The sequence below is a fragment of the Pinus tabuliformis genome, chromosome 7 (assembly GCF_031772625.1).
Source record: "Pinus tabuliformis cultivar Carrire ecotype Pingquan chromosome 7, CPIR1, whole genome shotgun sequence".
Lineage (NCBI taxonomy): Eukaryota > Viridiplantae > Streptophyta > Pinopsida > Pinales > Pinaceae > Pinus > Pinus tabuliformis.
Window position 1 is genome coordinate 999,099,244 of NC_142293.1, and position 14,562 is coordinate 999,113,805.

The window sequence follows — 14,562 nt, forward strand, 5'->3', positions numbered from 1 at the left end:
ATGTGACGAATGGAAGAAGCATGATGAGAAAGTAGTCATATGACGAAGGTTCCAGATATGAAGAAGACCAGTTTCCATGAAGAAAGGAATGACATGACGAACTAAAAAGGAAAGTGATCGATGACAGTTGTGTTTTTCTATTTCATGTGTCATGCACTAGACCAAGACTAACAGTCGTAAGTCTAGCTGAAGGCCATGGATGGAAATGAAGACACATGATAGACACAACATTCTTGTCTTCAACTGGGAAGAAAGAATGGAGGGTTGGGTAATCATCTGGCATCTGATGATCTTTGAGGATGTATAGGGCATCCAAGGTAAGAGTAGGCAAGTGGGACCGATATTCTTTGAGGCTAGGAACCCAAGATAAGAATAGTCCTAGAAGGTCATACTCAATGAACACAAGGGTGGGTATGTACCTTGAGAGACAATGATGAAAGTGTCTATAAATCATTGGTCTCGCCAGCATTGTAGCTCATGGTCTCGTGGAGGGATAGAGTTGTTAGTCAAGGCCTTGCACTATGACAATGTTGGTTGATATGCTGCTATACAGATGGGGTTACCAATCCGATTCTTCTTATGAGAAATTCTTCAGATTGAGAATGACCGAGTACCATTGTAAATACCTCCCTAGTTAAGAGGGAGTGTTGAAGAAAAGTGTAACTAGGTTCGATATTTGTCAAAGTAATTTTGATCTTTGTACTTGTCAAGAAAAGGAAATACTATTTTTGTAAATTATAAGAATGAGTTTGTTGCTCATTCCTTAGGTCTAGGAAAGTCAAAGAGTCAAAGAGCTCTTATTGAGCATTTATGTAATATATATGGGCCAATCATATGTCTAAGAACAACCCTCCAAAACTAGCACAATCATCTGGAAGACAAGCAAGCAAAATAATGAAAATCACAGTCATGTCGGCCAGCAAACGAATTAAAAGGGAGTCATGTCGGCTCACAAGATGAGACACATCGGTTCATAGGTCCATGTCAGCTTGAATACATGGTCAAACACCTATATATAGGCAGTTGAAGTCACCGAAAAAACACAGAACAGAATCTCGCATTCTCTCTGAAATAACTCGGATAAGAACAGGGTCTGCAACTTTGCATGTCTTGAAGAAGTACACTCTCAAATGGGATAGTTAGGAGTAGAATCTCGATGATAAGGCACAGTGATACTTTCGCATTCCACTCTTAAATCTCGGTCAAGCTCAAAGTATTGAAACTCGGACGGATACAGGACTATGTCTCTTCGCATAAGGATCATACTTCGGATGGCATGACAATGATCTCAGATAAGGGTTATTGCGGTGGTTACATTCTCGGCATAAGTCTAAAGATAAAGGTCTCGGTGCTACTCTCTACAGTGATAACTTTAAGCATAGTTATGATCTCAATGATGGATTTGTCTCGAGGATGTAATCTCATCATAGAAACCTCATCTACATAATGATGATCTCGATAAGCAGCAAAGAACTAAGTAATGATAGAGATATGGTGCAGCAGTCTTGCTCTCATGAATATCTCAGTGATGTTGCAGTAGTAATGGATGTCTCAGTGATGCAGTGATGACGATGATCTCAGCAATATGTAGAAGAGGATTGGTGGCTTGGCCTTGGAGTGGCATAGTTAGCCAAAAGTCATGGCCTTGATGTTCCTCAATTGGAATATCTATAAGAAGAATTTTGTGCGGCTTTTCCTCTCCAAGAGGGAGAGGTTTTGGCCCTGGCAGAATGCCAACATTTTGTGTTCTTGTCTTTTTGTTATGATAGCTATTTATTGATCTAAAGAAGACACACTAATGTTAAATAATATGCTAACAAGTTAAACATTATTAGTTATCATGTAAAAGAAGAATCTCATTAACTTCGTGCTCTAGATTCTTCAACACTTCCAACCCTAAGGGAAATTTTCCACTAAGGGATATTGCGGTGGTATCAAAGTTGGCTTTACTACCAATCCTAGAGGGTTTATTTGAAAAATGTTGCAGTAGGAATTACTTTACTCGTTGGGGAAGGAGTATGCATAAGTTTGGAAAAAATTCGAGGATCATAACAAGAACCTAACAAAAAGGGTAGATTGGGCTAGAGCATCAGATTATTTTACAATACTAGTGCGTTCTTTTTGGAATTTCAAGAAAGATGATAAAATTCCTTATCATGATAATTACTTGTAAATATTATGTTCTTATTTTAATCTTTCTTCATCAAGCAATTACCACAAAAGTGAGATCACAATACAAACGAAAAGAGACAACAATTTATCCTGGGAAAACCCCTTGTGAGGAAAAACAAAGCAACCTTCTTCTTAGAGAAATCTTCAAATCGACAAGAGAAATCAAAAGTCAATGTAGCCCTCCACAACTGCTAAGCCAGTTTCTTTAATTCTTCAGTTGCTTGTCCACCAAGATTATCAAGAGGATAGTCCTCTTATAATTCCCTGAAGACAATGCTTGAATACTTCAGACCTCTTTCTCCAAGACTTCAGATCTCTTCCTTCAATACTTTGAATCCCTGTAATATAACAAACCTCTGCAAGTAGATCTTTCGAATCTTTGTGATAAACTTTCTGACCTCTATTCTTTAAACTGTTTCAAACCTTGATTCTCAATGTGCTTCCAAGAACTTTGGATGCCTCGACAGACTTCTCACTGTGCTTCCTACAACTTTGGACGCTTCAATAGACTTCAAACTTCCTTCTAGACTTTGGATAAACTCATATCTCCTTCCAGACTTTGGATGAATTCGGATTTCTTTAACTTCGAATGAGCTCAGATTTGTACAGACAAACTTCCTTTTAATGTCTCCTTGAATACTCCTTTTGTGTTCCTCATGGATAGTAGAACAAATTGTTGTAGACTTTATTACCTTAAGTTGACTTTGGATTGCAGACAGTAACGAACTGTTGAAGAATCTAGGGCTATTAGGTGTAGTTTGATTCTTCTTGACTTGATAACAATTTGTGAAGCACTTTTACAATTATCTTAGCTTGATCTTCTTCTTATTATTAGTGTGTGTGTTTCATCAAACTGCTACCAAAAACATAAAGACAAGAACACAGATGTTGGCTCTCTGCCAGGGCCAAAACCTCTCTCTCTTAGAGAGGAAAACCCTTCGGTAAGTTTCTCTTATTGAAGCTTCTTATTGATCACTGCCAAACCCTAGACCCTTGACTAGGATGTCCTCCAAGCACAAGACAAGTCCTTCCTCTTTTTTGCACTATGTTCCCCGGCACATGGACTTCCTCCTTCCGGCACTTTGCTCCCCAACACTTCGTCCTTTACTTCACTACATTGTCTAGAGATAGACCTCGGTTATGTTAGCTTCTTGATGAGATATTCTTCTTCCTTTCTTCAAGATGTTCTTCACTTAAGGAGACACCCTTCTCTTGATCCAACGAGACTCTTCTTGAAGTATAGGTGTATGATTGTACGACTGCCCTAGTTTTCTCACGTGTGGTACGTACCCTAGAGAATTAGGGTCCTTTTCCTTCACTAGAGAGATAGGCTTCTTCGCTTGACTTGGGAGGCCTTGTAGGCCTAGTTTCAAGCCCAAACAACACTAGTTCATGGACTGTTTGTCCCTGTTGTCATACCCGCAGACTTGACCTCCTTTTCTTTGCACGTGTGATTGTTTCTAGCCCTAGAAACAATCCTCTTCACTTCGGTTTTCCTCCTCCTTCCTTCGCTGCACTAGGAGACCCTTAAACTTGTCCTTTTGTCACTTCTTCTCGGCTTATATACTTCATTGATTTCAGAGTTGCTTGGTTGACGTTGTGAGGGAGTGGACAGCCTCTATATATAGAGGATTGTCCCTCCTTTAGGCCGACTTGAGGCCGACATCATGATTGTAGGCCAACTTGTCTATTTCTTCATCATTTTCATCGTTTAGCTTCCTTTTGGAGGATGTTGCTGCATGGAGAGGACTTGCACTTGTCTTGGAGGTATTCCTTTGACCTTATACAATATTATACATAGTGTAATATGCCCTCTAAGGGTCTTCAACATTTTCTTTTGACTCCTTGACTCACCTATAGCACTTAACATGTGCTAGACCTATTTCAATGAGCAAGAAACTCATTGGCATATATTATAAAAATAATATTTATTTTCTTGAATAAGTACAAATATCAAAATTACATTTAAGAAGACCAAACCTAGTTACATTTCCTTGAACACTCCCTCTTAACTAGGGCGGTATTCATACAACATTACAAGGTCTTTGGCTATGTTTCAATCTTGAAGAATTCATATAAGAGAAACCGGATTTGCAATCCATCTGTTATAGCATCATAATAACCAACATTGTTTCCACAGCAAGGCCTTGACTAACAGCTCTATCTCTCAATAGATCAGAGCACAATGTTGGCGAGACCAATGACTTATAGACACCTTAGTCATTGTCTCTCAAGGTACATACCCACCTGGGTGTTCACTGAGTATGACATTCTAGGACTATTCTTATCTTGGGTTCCCAGCCCTCAAAGAATATCGGTCCTCTTGCCTACTCTCGTCTTGGATGCCCTACATATCCTCAAAGAGTATCAGATGCCAGATGATTACCCAATCCTCCCATTCTTTCTTCCCGAGTGAAGACAAAAATGTTGTGTCTACCCTTCCTCTCAATTGAGGAAGATATGCCCAAGTATCCTCTAACAAGGTACTTGTCCAAGTTTCTTTGTAATTGGGAACTTGTTATAACTCCCTCTTAGCTATGGACTTGTCCATTCATCAGCAACTTCTTCTTTGTGGGTCCTCCAGTTGTTTGATCTCCTTCCTTCCTTTGATATCATGAAGTATTTGTTCAAATTTCTTCTTGGTAGGGCACCATCCATCGATCAATTTTCTTCCTTCTTTGTCATGTCATTTCTTTCTTCGTGGAAAGTGGCCTTCTTGTCACATATCAGGTTCTCTTGTCATCTAATTATTCCTTTTCATCTTGTCTATGCTTCGGACTACTCTTCACATGGATGGTTCTTTGTACTTGCTTGTTTCCATGCTTTGATCTAGTAGTCCTTCATGACTTCATCCTAATATTGCTTCAACATTAAATGGTGCTTTTGCTGGATGGCTTCTTCATCATGACATCTTCGTAGAGTAGAATCAGTTATCTGCACCTTTCATATCTCCAAGGCCTTCATAGGTGTCAAGGGTCCTTTGATCTTTTTCTTCCTTTGTCAGAGTTGTCATGCCTTCTTTCGGGAGATGTCTTCAAAGTATCTTGTCAGATAGTGATTCTTGGTGATCATGGTGTTCTTCACATGCTTGATCTCTTTCTTCATTTGCTTCTTCTTGGATAGATTGGTCAACCACTTTATGCTCCTTGTGAGAGCACTTCTTCATTGCTTGCTTCTAGGACTAGTCAGCATTTCTTCTTTACTTGCTTCTTAGTTAGCAATCTTATACTCCTTATGTGAGTATTTTCTTTTGTTGACCTTCATTGCATTGTAGTACATGCCTTCGAGCATGTCATTGGTGAAAGAGATTCTTTCCTACTTGATCATGTTATAGAACTATTCCCATGACTCAATAATATACAAATGATAACATGACTAAACTTTGATGCATACATACCTCATCTTGATTCTCCTTTGATCATCTTAGCTTCATTTGGTTGTCCTTGGTGTGGCCCTTCTTGCTTCATCTTCGCTTGTCTGCATATCACCTTTTTCATGAATTCCATGAATGGGATTCCCAATGAGACATCCGATGTTGTTTATGAATCTTCATTTGAAGATTCCATCATAGGATCTTGAAGACCCTTACCCTACACATGTTTCTTTCCTTTTGATGATGGAGGTCTTCTAAGATTCTTAATCATGATCAATTTTCTTTCATTATGGACGAGGTCTTATTCTAGGTATGCTCCTTCTACATGAATATCTCAAGCTATATCTACCATGCTCCTATATTCTAGAAGATATTTCTAACCAAGCATGTTGTTCTCTTTTGTAAATGCTCTTTCTACATGAGTATCTAGAACTCTATGTACTTCATGCTTCTAGATTCTAGAAGATGTTTCTAGCCATGCAATTTTATTTTATTCCTACATGCTCCTATCCTACTCAAATCTTTGAAAGAAGAATTTAAGTAAAGAAGTAGACTTAATCATAGCAAGATCTAGAGGATCTTCCTTCTTTTGCTTCTTTTCTTCTTCTTTCACTTCTTGAGTCATGTGAGCTTCTTCCCTCTTTCTTTTGTTGTTGTTGTCCTTCTTAAGTTTAGGACAATTCCTTTTGTAATGTCCATATTCTTGGCATCCAAAGCATTGGACTTTGGACATATCTTTGTTGTTTGTTCTTCGTGGACTAGCTTTGCCAAATTTTCCCTTTCTCTTGGCCATGGTAGCAAATGCTTGCTCCTTTGATCCCACATCTTCCTTGGCTTTGAGTTTGGTTTCCTTTGTCTTGCATAGAAACCACATTTCACTTAGTGTGGTAGCTTCCTTCTTGTGGCATATATGCTTGATGTGAAGTTGCCCCAATCCTCAGGTAGAACATTGAGTACTACAGTTGTCATTTCTTTGTCGAACATGACTTCCCCTAGGTCTTGAGGTTGATCTCTCATCTCAGAGATCTTCATGAAGCAGGGAGCTATTCCTTCCATTGATATCTTCATCTTGTACAACTCATTCCTTAGAGATATTACTTCTCCAGCTCTGGTTACATAGAATAGCTCTACTAGTTTATCATAGATTTCTTTTGATTTTTCAAATTTGGAGACATAAGGAATGAGAGAGTCCTCGATAGATTCTATTAGAATCCTTTGAGCTCTTGTCTCATCCTTATTATACTTGGCTAAGGCTTGAGTTTGTTCCTTAGTAGGAATAGTAACATTCCCTTTGATGTGTTCTAGGAGTTCATTCTCCTTGAGATTGAGAAGTAAATCAGTGCTCTTCTTCCATGCAAGAAAGTTATTGGTACCTACCAATTTGTTGCTTTCCTTGCAAAATGACATTGATGTATATTAAGAAGGGGACATATACCTGATAGATTTTGAGATGTAGTAGACTTACTTTCTCCTTGAAGACTTAATGGCTTGCCTTCCTTAGATCTTGATGTTCTTTAGGTTTCCATCTCCAAGTGGACTTGCTTGATGATGAGATTTGCTTGATGACTTGTAGATGATGTAGGTCCCTCTTTGATCTGCTCTTCTTTGTAGGTGCCTTTATGTAAGGCTCTTCTTCTTGCTTTGTAGTCTTTCTTGATGAATGATAGATGGTAGGCCTTCTTGTCCTTGAAGTGATTGAGACTTCTTGGCTTGATGCTTCAACTTTGTAGATGTCCTTCCTTGATGAGTCACCTTATGAGTGTTCTTGAGATGCCCTTTCCTTGATTTGTCATCTTAGCTCTAATACCATGTTGAAAAATCTAGGGCTATTAGGTGTAGTGTTATTCTTCTTGTCTTGATAACAATTTGTGAAGCACTTTTACAATTATCTTAGTTTTATCTTCTTCTTATTATTAGTGTGTGTGTTTCATCAAACTGCTACCAAAAACATAAAGACAAGAACACAGATGTTGGCTCTCTCCCAAGGCCAAAACCTCTCTCTCTTAGAGAAGAAGACCCTTTAGTAAGTTTCTCTTATTGAAGCTTCTTATTAATCACTGCCAAACCCTAGACCCTTGACTAGGATGTCCTCCAAGCACAAGCCAAGTCCTTCCTCTTTTCTACACTATGTTCCCTGGCACATGGACTTCCTCCTTCTGACACTTTTCTCCCCAGCACTTCATCCTTTTCTTTACTACATTGTCTAGAGATAGACCTCGGCCATGTTAGCTTCTTGATGAGATATTTCTTCTTCCTTTCTTCAAGATGTTCTTCACTTAAGGAGACACCCTTCTCTTGATCCAACGAGACTCTTCTTGATGTATAGGTGTATGACTGTACGTCTACCCTAGTTTTCTCACGTGTGGTACGTACCCTAGAGAATTAGGGTCCTTTTCCATCGCTAGAGAGAGAGGCTTCTTCGCTTGACTTGGGAGGCCTTGTAGGCCTAGTTTCAAGCCCAAGCAACACTAGTTCATGGACTGTTTGTCCCTGCTATCATACCCGTATTTCTTCCCACATGTCATTGTTTCTAGCCCTAGAAACAATCCTCCTCACTTCAATTTTCCTCCTCCTTCCTTGGTTGCACTAGGAAACCCTTAAACTTGTCCTTTTCTCACTTCTTCTCGGCTTATATACTTTGCTAATTTTAGAGTTGCTTGGTTGACATTGTGAGGGAGTGGACAGCCTCTGTATATAAAGGATTGTCCCTCCTTTAGGCCGACTTGAGGCCGACATCATGACTATAGGCCGACTTGTCTATTTCTTCATCATTTTCATCATTTAGCTTCCTTTTGGAGGACGTTGCTACATGGAGAGGACTTGCACTTGTCTTGGAGGTATTCCTTTGACCTTATACATTATTATACATAGTGTAATATGCCCTCTAAGGGTCTTCAACATTTTCTTTTGACTCCTTGACTCACCTATAGCACTAACATGTGCTAGACCTATTTCAATGAGCAAGAAACTCATTGACATATATTATAAAATAATATTTCTTTTCATGAATAAGTACAAATATCAAAATTACATTTATGAAGACCGAACCTAGTTACATTTCCTTCAGCACAAACTTCTAAGCAAATTAGATTTGTATAAGAGAGATAAATATTCCTTGTTTTGTAGCTTTTATTGCAGTGCCTTCGCATGATATAATAATAGCTTGAGACATGATTAATTGATCCTTAATGTGTGAACCACGTTATATATATATATATATATATATATATATATATATATATATATACATATATATATATATATATATTCGTCAAACTGGCTTGAAGGGTGCGAATGAGGAAGCAGGCCAACTTGATCTTGATGTTGGCCGACTTAGCACTTGTGGAGGATCTTGAAGTTGTATAAGAAATGGAAATTTTCTTCTTTTCTTGTCATGAAGAACATGACTTACAAGAATATAATTTGATCAAATTAAGCATGAAGAACATGCTAGAGACAAACATAATAAATTGTTTTTCCAAATACAATGATAACAATGGCATTATGAAGACCGACCATAGCTACATTCTCCAACACTCCCTCTTAGCGAGGGAGGTATTCATAATGACTATCTAGATATTCTTTGTTGTAAGATTTCTTTAAGAACAAGGTTACACATTTCATAGTACCATTATCCAGGTCCTAACCAATGGTACTACAACATAATCAATACATGTTGATACATGATCATGGTTCTGGATTTTAGGCACCTGTGGTTTATTTCTTTTGAGCTTTGTCTCGAAGTATCCACAATAGAAACCATATTTGTCAACATTTCAAATCCCAACAGGGATCCATCATCAGGACCAATCTGAATGATGATATAAGAAGAGCTATGTGATAGGATAAATAGTTAAAGAAATAGTTTTGATTGAAGGTCGGCTGATAATTTAAATTTTATTTTATCATAATCATTAATAAATTGTTTTTTATTTATTTTTATTTCTATTTTTATTTTTAACAGATTTCATATTAGTTGAATAATTAATTAATTGGAGGTTTTTTTGAAGGGATTAAAAATTTAAATAAATTATTATTATTAATAATTTTAATTGTTTTATAATTGAAGATCGTTATTATAATTAGTTACTAATCATTATAAATTAATATCATAAATTTCTTATTAATAATCTTTATAATCTTTATTTTAATTTATTTTCATGATAATTATTATAAATATTCAATAATTATTATTATTAAGAATTACAATCTCATTCTATTTTTATTAAATATAAGATTAGATAGTTTGTTTGTTTAGTTTCATAAACTATATTAGATGAGATAGTTTTTATTATATTCTTATTATATAATGATATAATAATATAAATTAGATATTATTAATAGTTAAAAACTAATTATTAATATTTTTTATTATAAATAATTTTTATTATTATAAATAATTTATAATATTATATTATTATTATTATTGTTTTATAATTGATACTAGTTAAGTAATTGAATATAGTTCTTTTTAATAATCATTTGTAAATTAATATCATAAATTTCTTATTAATAATCTTTATTTATATTATTTTTATAATAATAATTATAAAAACCTAATAGTCATATCTATTTTATTTTAATTATTGTGTATTAATAATATAATCATAATTATATAGTTATAAGATTAGATATTTATAAGGTTTATTATTTATATTATTATATTGTTATTATTGTTTAATAATTGACACTAGTTAATTAATTGAATATAGTTATTATAATTAGTTAATAGTCATTATAAATTGATATCATAAATTTCTTATTAATAATCTTTATAATCTTTATTTTAATTATTTTTATAATGATAATTATAAAAACCTAATAGTCATATCTGTTTTTAATTTAATCCTTGTTCAATAATATAATTATAATTATATAGTTATAAGATTAGATATTTATAAGGGTAAGAGAGGACAACTACCTGATTACTTGGGATGCTTTGGTGGTTCTAACTCTCTAATTAAGGGAAGCCAACTTTTACTGATCTCAATACCATTGTCCCTATTGAGATTTTTTGGATGTTTTATAATCTCAAGGGCCTCCCTAATCTTCCTTCTTTGATATTGTTCTTCCCTTGCGATAATTGAGGCGCTTTCCAAACAAACTTGATGTTTTGTTTTCGAGGAATGCTCCGCAAGGGCTGAAGTACGAGATCTTTCGTTCTTAATATCAGCTCCATGTTCTTTCAGTCTTTTCTGTAAAGAGCGACCTGTTTCGCCAATGTAACTTTTGCCACAGGAACAATCAATTTTATAAACCCCTTTGAGTTGTTGTCTATCAATGTCATCCTTGACAGACTTCATACCCTGTTTAATTGTTTCGGGTGCTGAGAACTGCGTGACTATGTCTTTCCTTCTTAGGATTTTGGCAATCTTATCTGTCACCCCATGAATATATGGTAGGAAGACTCTACCACCCTGGTTTAGGTCTTGGGCCCTAGGTATCGGAGATAACACCCTCCTTTCTGCTCTCTCTATGGCTTTCTTAATTTCTTTTTCTTTGTAGCCTATACTCCTAAATACGGAAGATAAATGTTCCTTCACCATCAAACAACTAATGTCCCATACAAAGTCTAGGTGAAACTTCAAATGCCTTATCGTAGGCCTGATACTAAACAAGCTCACTCTAAAGAGTTATGAGCAAGATACTAGGAGGAACCTGCTTATCTGAGTTGCCTCCATAACTACTCTTTGACAATGATAAGAGCCCTTTCTTCATAGCCAAGGTGTCAACCCAACAGACATTCTTTCTCTAGGACTCTAGGTGCTATCTAGGCTACTTCCAAGACAGCAATCCAAAAGACATGTTGATCTAGGGATCTAGGTACCATCTAAGCATCAAACCAACACAAAATATTCAAGGGATCTAGATACCATCTAGGCTATTGCCAAATTATCATCCCAACAAACATTGTTTCAGGAATCTAGATACCATCTAGGCTATTGCCAAGGTATCAACCCAATAAATATTGTTTCAGGGATCTAGATACCATCTAGGCTACTACCAAGGTATCAACCCTACATCTCACAGGGATCTAGGTACCATCTAGGCTTCTGCCAAGGTACCAACCCTACATACCATCATACAAGCTATCCAACCTAAGGTACAACAATTCTATGTACCATCATACAGGCTACCTAGCCTAACGTAAAATAACTAGTCATCGTGATCTAGTTGGCGCCTTAACATCATGGTATACAGACTAGTACAAGTTTGTCATCATCAAAGTCAAACTTTAAGGAACATTTGTGTTCCAACCACATAGGGTTGGTCAAACCCTACAGGACATTCAACTCCTCATACCACAGGGTCAAAACCCTAAAGGATTCTTACATTACAGGGTTGCAATTATTTTGGTCAAACCCTAACATCACAAACCTATCACAACTTTAGCTATAGAAGATAATACTTAAAGACATGCCTCAAAACTTCAAAGTTAAACTGCTTCCTCTGAAACAAGGCTTCTTTTAAATTCATAGTTCTTTCAGGATCCAAAGCTTCTTCTGAATCCACAACCCTTTCAAGATTCAAAGCTCCCTCTGAATCCAAGGCTTGTTATAGACTTTGTTTTGATATTATAATTTCTTCTAGCCTAGATAATCTTTAGCATCTACCTGCAATTCTCTTTGGAGAGATCGCAAAAGAATAGTTATAATCAAGTAACAAAAATAAAGCAAGAGACTAGTTTTACTAAAGAAATCAATAATAGTAAAAGAAGAGAGATAAAGTACTTATCTTTTATGAACAGCAACAGCGCCCTCTTGATCTTGTATTTCTTGTCGTCATTGATCTAGACATCATAAGGGTTTTTCTTCATTTCAACAACTCATCCTAGGGTTTTGTCCAAACCCTAGGGATTCTCTTATCAAGCTTATCTAGACTAGCAAACCCTAGAAATCAAAAAGTTGTAAAACCCTAATTGTTCTTTTTGCAAATAATAAACCCTAAAGTCAATTATGCATATGATTCAAAATCCTAAATATAATTTTATACAAAGGATATATTACACTAGGGTTTTGTCAAAATCCTTAAAACCCTAAACCTTTTCTTGTTTAATAGTATAAATATTTGACATCAGAATCTTCTGTTTTGGCCTTGTTTGTTGATTCGTTAGTGTCAGCCACAAAAACATGATTTCTTTCTCTTCTCCTCTTGTCATTCATTTTCTTGGGACATTGGTTTCTATAATGACCAAATTTGTGACAATGGAAACATTGAATCTTTGATAGATCTGTCTTCCTTTGTTGATTTTTATTTGAGCCTTTGTTTTGAGAACCAAATTTCTTACTTTCTCCTTTCTTCTTGAAGCGAGTTGTATAAGCATTAGAGATAGAATTTTCTTCTTCTTCTGGTTTTCCTTCCATTAGTGTAAGTTTGGCTTCTTCTTGAGAGCAAGTTGTCCACAACTCTTCAAAAGATGGAACCTCTTTCCGGCTATTTATACCAGCTGCGAAAACATCATATGATCTAGGTAATCCTAAGAGTGTTGAAATTACACATTATTTATCAAGGATGATCTCATCAAGAGATTGAAATTCATCTCTTAGACGAGAGATCCTTACAAAATATGAAGACACGGTGTCATCTTTTGTCATCTTGATAGTTCGAAGCTCATTCTTTAAGCTTGCTACTTGACCAATATTTTTTATTGTAAACAGTTTAGAGAGAGCATCATACATCTTCTTTGAAGTATCTAGGTTGGAGATATAGGGAATTAGATTGTCTTTGACTGAATCCACAATGAGGCTCATGGCAATTATGTCATTTTCCTTGAATTTTTCTTTCCCTACATCATCTGATGGTTCTGTGATTTTGCCTTTCACAATGTCCAAAACTTTGTTTCTTGCAAGGATAAGATCCATCCTTGTCTTCCAGGCTCTAAAATTTGAAGCTCCTTGTAATTTGTTTTTGACTTCATTGAGGATGCCATTAGTATAAATCAGATTAGAATATCAATGTCTCTTCTATAAAGATTCAATCTCCAAGAAAGATCTTGATCTCATTGTCCCTTCCTTCAAATCTTTTCAACCATAAGCTCTGATACCATGTTGGAATTTCAAGAAAGATGATAAAATTCCTTAACTTGATAATTACTTGTGAATATTATGTTCTTATTTTAATCTTTCTTCATCAAGCAATTACCACAAAAGCAAGATCGCAATACACATGAAATGAGACAACAATTTATCCTAGGAAAACACCTTGTGGGGAAAAACCCAACAACCTTCCTCTTAGAAATCTTCAAATCAACAAGAGAAATCAAAGTCAATGTAGCCCTCCACAAGTGCCAAGCCCATTTCTTTAGTTCTTTAGTTCCTTGTCCACCAAGATTATCAAGAGGATAGTCGTCTTACAATTCCTTGAAGACAATCCTTGAATACTTCGGACCTCTTTCTACAAGACTTTGGATCTCTCCCTTTAATACTTTGAATCCTTGTAATATGACAGACCTCTGCATTAGATCTTTCAAATCTATGTCATAAACTTTCTTACCTCTGTTCTTTAGACCGTTTCAGACCTCAGTTCTCACTGTTCTTCCAACAACTTTGGATGCCTCAACAGAGTTTTCATTGTGCTTCCTACAACTTCGAAAGCCTTCAAAACTTTGAATAAACTCAGATTTTCTTCCAGACTTTGGATGAATTTGGATTTCCTTTCAGACTTCGGATGAGCTCAGATTTGTACAAATAAACTTCCTTTTTATGTCTCCTTGAATACTCCTATGTTCCTCGTGGACAGTAGAACAAATTGTTATAGACTTTATTACCTTTAGTTGACTTTGAATTGCAGACAGTAACGAACTTCTAAGCAAATTAGATTTGTATAAGAGAGGCAATTATTCCTTGTTTTGTAGCTCTTATTGTAGTACTTTCGCATGAGATAATGATAGCTTGAGACTTGATTGATTGATCTTCGTCAAACTAGCTTGAAGGGGTGCGAATGAGGAAGCAGGCCGACTTCATATTGATGTTGGCCGACTTAGCACTTGTGGAGGATCTTTAAGTTGTATAAGAAAT

The 14,562-nt window shown here is 35.9% G+C and overlaps 1 protein-coding gene across 2 annotated transcripts in view; it reads right to left on the reverse strand.

Annotated features, from left to right (window-relative positions):
- LOC149250952 (non-structural protein) overlaps nt 1-14,562 on the reverse strand; it is a 123,221-nt gene that overhangs the window by 18,357 nt on the left and 90,302 nt on the right. The gene's annotated exons all lie outside the window — the stretch shown is intronic.